This window comes from Solanum dulcamara, chromosome 1 (assembly GCF_947179165.1).
Source record: "Solanum dulcamara chromosome 1, daSolDulc1.2, whole genome shotgun sequence".
In the NCBI taxonomy this organism is placed as follows: domain Eukaryota; kingdom Viridiplantae; phylum Streptophyta; class Magnoliopsida; order Solanales; family Solanaceae; genus Solanum; species Solanum dulcamara.
The window spans coordinates 38,848,862-38,855,445 of NC_077237.1; the positions used below are offsets into that span (position 1 = coordinate 38,848,862).

Consider the following 6,584-nt stretch of genomic DNA (forward strand, 5'->3'; position numbering starts at 1 on the left):
TCTGAGCAATACAGTTCAGACCATAGTATCTCCAGCCATAATTGTGCGGTAGAAAAAAAAAGAGAAGCTTGGGTTAAAGGGTAAGATGTCCAGTAATTGAGCTTCAATCATTTTGAAAGTACCAAGCCCCCAACTCGTAATTGTAAATTAGATAAGTTGTTCATAACTCGAGGATAAACTCAGAAAGAGACTAGGTAGGTCGAGTATTAAAAGAAGTACCGTGATGTTTAAGAGATTCTAGTTTCTTCCAACAATGGTTGGAAAATGGTTTACGATAACAGTTTATAGTCCTCCACCGACTGATTGGGGAAAGAGCTTCGAACAGAAGCACCTCAAGGAGATGTCAGGAACTGAATATGAGTATGAACTAAAGGGGGATATGTAAGTCTGAATTGAACGGTGTGATACAATTATATAAGGATAAAGTAGGACCACTAGTAAGGCGTACTTGGTATATGTTGACTAAGTTAAAAGCCTGTGTTGGGTTAAGGGCTATAAGGTATAAAGGAGTAATACGCGTACACAACGTCGCCCCAAAAATAACGGAACTCTTAAGAGACAAAGACGACAAATTTAAGGAATAAATGGCGCAGCTTCAATTCATCCCAAGAAACAAAGGATATAGGTTGGGAAAGCCACTAATCCAAGAGAACCTTGGACAATGAATGTCGGAATACAAATGTTGCCTAGTTAAAAGAAAATTTGGAATGGCTACAAGTGTATATTAACTTTTTATAAAGATAAGTAGAATGTGGTCTCAGATGAGCTGTTCCATGGGTCAAATTACTCAAGTACAGATTAATAGATAAGGTGTCACACTATATGTGGGAAGGCTCATGTCGCCTCGTGATTTAGCCAAGGTTCCATACATGGATAATCAGGTTGGCAAAAAAATACAGAAAGACGGGGACATGATACAGTACCAAGTAGACTGGGGAAGGAGACTGGACGAATTTGAAACTGGGCATAAAGACATAGAGCAATGTATAAGCGGATAAAGGTATAAGTACCCTCTAAAGGGGGGAAGCAAGTGAGAAAACTGCAAGGGTAAGATGGAGGCAATTGATATGGCAACATATTTGAGATGGATGCTTAAACTTCAATAAGATCCTTTGTTGAACCAAGTTAGGAAGATCTGGAAGTCATCAATAATTGTATAGAAGTCAGAAAGCTATTCAAGATAGTGTTAAGAAGTTTTCAACAAGACCTTGAATGAAGTAACACTAGAAGGTGAATGCGTATGAAAAGAAAAGGGTATAGCAATAAAAGGATATCAAATAACTCAAGAGGCACTACGAAGGATAATGAAATCATGCTGGGTCAAAAGCCAAGATGTTGGCCATAGAGTTGGTCGCAAATTATATAGCGGTAGATAAATAACCAAGGAAAAAAGGAACACGAAACCTCCTATGATAGGGGACGAGAAGAGCAAAGAGTGAATAAGGAATAAGATAAAAGTATAGCAAGATGGGACAAGCAAGTTTCAATATGAGCAAGATGTGTATAGTAGAATAAACTAGGAGACGGAAGGACTACGTCTACCTCCTACAGGTTACATCAGAATGGTCGTGCAACCTATGAATATAGATATATAAACATCAGGTTAAGTGAGTAAGTATAGGATAAAAGATATAGGGTCTCAATAATGATAATACCATTATGATATTTTGGATACCCTACCGAGAGATATAGGGATAGGTTAAGCCAAACTATAGGAATGGAATTAGTGCTACGGACAAAGTAAAACAAGACCACTGTTGGACCAAACATCTACCCTTATATCGGTTGCAAGATAACAGAGGAAAGGGCAAGGCAAAACATGAAGACTAGCGAGATGACGCTAAGGTAAATCTTAGGCTAAGTTGAGTGCCCCGCACGTTATTTCAAGGATTACAATGAAGCGCAACACGAAGACTTCCTAGGAAGGTCACCCATCCTAGTATTACTCTCGCCCAAGCACACTTAACTTCTAAATTCTGGTGGAATTTAGAGCATTAGTGCTGGTATGATCGTGCGAGATGGAAGAATCTGAACTAGCAATGGAGAAACGACATGATATTATGTACCTAGAGTACTATAAGTTATGTTGAGAGTATTGTAAAGAAAAATTAAGCAAGACAAGAAGGATTAGCTAATTGCTAACTGACGATGCAATTGAATATCATAGTTCTTCAACATAGTACTAGTTAATGGTAGGCAAACCACAGAATGGCTATAAGGGCCAGTGGGCGAGGGAATTTCAACACCAATTGACAGCCAACTCTAAAGGGCCAAAGAAAAAAAAACAAAAGGGTAGGGTGCCAGTTAAAGTTTTGAAAGGAGTCGAGAAGGACTATACGAGGCTAAGGATTCCCAAATTATCAATGTCATTATAGACTTACTTTATACTCTGCGAGAGTAGGGTACTATATCGGTTATTGTGAGTAGGTTAATGAATCAGTTCATTTGCTTTCAATCAAGATCACCTATGCAGCTGAAACTAGGTGAAGTTATAGGTCAAGGAGGTAGTAAGACTCCAGAAGGTTTCCCCAATTATTATCTCAGATAGAGGGACTTCAATTATAAATAATATCTGGAGATCAGTACAAGAAAAGATCAGGAGCACAGACAGGTCTTTGTACCGCATTTTTCCCTCGAGCTGCTGAACAATCTAAGCATACTATCAAACGCTAAAAGATATATTGTGAGCTTATATGGTTGGCCTTAAGAGTAACTGGGACGATCATCCACCACTTATTGAGCTTGCCTACAAGAATGGCTACCATTCCAGTATCCAGATGGCCCCATATAAGACATTGTATGGCAGAGTGCAAGTCCCCCTATTAGGGAAAAGACTAAAAGGCCCCAACATGATTGGGCAAGCTATTGGTTAGCAGTCTAGAGTCGGCAGAAGTAATATGCAAATAATCAACATCGACAGTCAGAGTTTAAATTAATAGTTAAGTGTTTGTGATAGGGTCACCCAGGAAGGGAGTAATAAGATTCAGTGAGAAAAGGAAAATTATCTCAAAGTACATCGAACCTTATCAAGTTACTTGTAAGATGGGAAAAGTTGCCTATAAGTTGAACTTACCACCTGATTACAAAACTATATGCCCAATACGTCTGATACGGATACTTCATAATGTACTGGTGATCCACTCAGAGTGTGTCCCATAGATGATCTACATGAAATGGAATCTTGTGATGAATAACCTATAACCATCTTAGAATGGTAAATTAGAAGGTTGCGAATAAGGACGTCCATCAAAGCATTGTGGCAAAGCAAGAACTAAAAAGAGGATGACCAGGAAAGCTGAAGAGAACATAAAACACAAATATTTGCACCTATTCCCGATGTCTACAGGTAACCCCAACTCTTGAAACTCATATATTAAGTACTTAGATGGGATTATATGTTATGGAAATAGCAAAGAATCTCCCTATACTCTGTATAAAGTTCTAAGGGAAGTTTTGTTTAACATTCGGGGATGAATGTTCTAAAGGGGAGAAGGATATACCACCCCGCACTTTTGAACCTTGAAATATATTCCTAGTCTTCCTGAAAGTGGCCATGAGACCCCTACTGTCTAGACACTATCAAACGACTCTAAGGAGGGGAGAATGTGATACCTCATAGTAGAGAAGGTTGGAAATAGAGATATAAGAATCCAGAAGGAATTGGAGACCAAGTAATGAGTCATAGGACTCGATTTACCTATGGAAGCTACTAACTTAGAATTCTTAAATACTTGATCTTCTTGAGGACATACCAAGTTTACGTGGTAAGGATTACACGAGTTCTTAAAATAAGACGAGATTATGAACCCACGAGGAGGAGAAGAAGATGACACATGGCAGCCAATGAAGGCGTGACATGTGGCAGCACCTCAAGCAAATAGGTGACCCACCTGCTTGGGGTATGTGGTCCCCAAAACCACATGGCATCCCCACCTTTAGGGGTACGGCGGGGGCCTTGTCCTGCCATATGTTATCGCTAATATTTTAGAGGTCTGTAGATATGTATATGTGGGTTGTGTATGACAGTTTGATTCAGCTGGGTCTACATGATGTATGATATATGTTATTATGTTCTGGCAGTCTTGTTGTCTTGCGTGCCCTTTCATGAGGTGAAACAAATGGAAGAGGCTACAGGTTTATAAAAAGATTATCTCCCAATAGGGCTCTGATGTATGGCGTTGTGTTGTTTGTAGTTCGGTTTGACTACACTTGATTTATATGCATTGCATGTCTATAGTTCGACTTGACCACAGCTGATAGATATGTATACGGGGGTCCAGGTTGGACCCCAGTTATGGCCTACTGGGATGGGTCATGACAGATTACCCATAGAAGTGTTTTGTAGGGCCAATTTTCCAGATTTAATGAAGGGCAATTATATTTTTTCCAAAGTTTGGTTCAATAAACCTAGACACTTTTATGACCAATTTCAAAGCCTTTAGTCAATCTTCTCTTCAAGACCCCCTCCTATTCAATTCATTCTCTCAAAATTTTCAAGGGCAAGAACTCACAAGGTCCCTCAAGGTTTCTCTCCAAATTCAAGCTAGTATTTCCAATTTCTTTAAGGTTCTTCCTCAATTCCTAGTAAATTAAAGTAAGGTATGTGGGTTTTCATCTATGGGTCCTTCCACCTATGGAGCCCAGATATTTTCTCGAACTAGCTTTTTAATTCAAAATGATGAAATTTTATGTGCTTTTGTATGATGACTTTAAATGCATAGATTATGATATATTTGAAGTTTCCTTACGTATATTGATGAATATTGACTCTTGATTTCATTAAGTTATGATGTTATTAAATTTCCTATATTAAGGCTTGAAAGAAGTTTTAAGACATATATGGTGGGTTGTTTTAAGAATGTGTATTTTATGATTTTCCATCACTATCATGCATGCAAGAAGTCTTTAAAGCCATTAAAAGGTTTTTATGAAATGACCTAAGATCCTTGAAGGTGACTTAAGATTCTAATAAAAGGGTGACTTAAGATCCTTGAAGGTGACTTAAGACTCTAATGAAAGGGTCACTTAAGATCCTAAAAGGTGACTTAAGACTCTAATGGAAGGGTGACATAAGACCTTAAAGATGTTTTGTGGAAGGCTTACACCCACAAAACATGAATTATGCTATTAGCCTAATTATGCATAAGTCACATCATATTGCATGATTTCAAGATTAATTTTAATGACCCATGTTATATGCTTGTTTCAAGTATGATTTATGAGATATGATCATGATTTTCAATGATATTTCAATGCAAGCTTTATGAATGAGATTAAAGATGCTTTATGCAAAGAAGTTTGTGAATAATGCCTTAATGATGTTTTAAGCAAGTTATGAGAAAGGGTAACTTAAGATCCTTGAAGGGGACTTAAGACTCTAATGAAAGGGTCACTTAATATCCTAAAAGGTGACTTAAGACTCTAATGGAAGGGTGAAATAAGACCCTAAAGATGTTTTGTGGAAGGCTTACACCCACATTACATGAATTACATAATAAGAAGCTATTTCTATGAACAAGTTTCTATGAATTATGACTATGAAAAGCTTATGATTATTACAAGTATGATTTATGATTATGACATGATATATATTTTATAGGATGATTGACTTAGCACCGAGTGGACTTTGAGGTGGGGGCTCGACCTAAGCCCTAGTAGCAACTTCTAGTCTCTTAAACTACGTTACCACCGTAGGTTTGCCAATATGTCCTAGCTAGTGGATCCACATATAGCACATGACAATGATAATAATTGGACGGAGCCTACCTTGGCAAGTAGTCTCCCCATTTCTCGATGTGAGGATCATCAGATTTCATATAATAGCTCACATGGTTTTAATATTGTTATAGATTTCTCCCATATATGTAAGTTCTTATGATGATTATGATGTTTTGATGCATTGACCAATGACATAAATGGTTTAATGCTTTTATGACTCTATTCATGCTTTTAAATATGTTATTCTTGCATCCATGATTCATATTGTCTATGTCCTATCTTTATTGTTCATGCAACTTCTCACGGACTTAGTGCATTCCATGTACTAATGCATACTTTTTGCTTACATTGTATCATAATGTAGTGACCGGTGATCACGTTCATCCTCCTCCCGCTCATGGCTAGAGTTAGCACTTGTGTACTGTTGGTGAGTCCTCGTATTCCGAGTTTCGAGGAAGAGATATTTTATTTATTATGAGTTCATGACCTCTTTTACCTTTATATTGGGTAAGCTAGGAGATTGTCTTACACCCCCATCTTGACTAGTAGAGGCATGTTAAATGTTCATTGAAGTCTATATTGTCTCTTATTCCGCATTTTGAAACTTATGTTTTATTTGAGACTATGCTTCCGTATCATAGATTCTTATTTATTTACTTCTTTAACCTTATGTATGCTCATGAATGTTATGCTATGAGGCTTTATTGGGGTCCTTCAGGATTCTAATCTATGTGTTACGACTAGGTCCTAGGTGGGATCGTGACATTTTGCCTTCAAGTGAGGAATGTCATTTTGCCTTTCATACATGTACAACTTGAAAATGTCAAGATTTGACACTCCTCCCACATTCTCCATAGGTTCGGTTA

The 6,584-nt window shown here is 37.7% G+C and overlaps 1 pseudogene; it reads right to left on the reverse strand.

The window, feature by feature from the left end:
* Window positions 1-1,897: 1,897 nt before the first annotated feature.
* LOC129904263 (5S ribosomal RNA) lies at window positions 1,898-2,017 on the reverse strand (annotated as a pseudogene).
* Window positions 2,018-6,584: the final 4,567 nt, after the last annotated feature.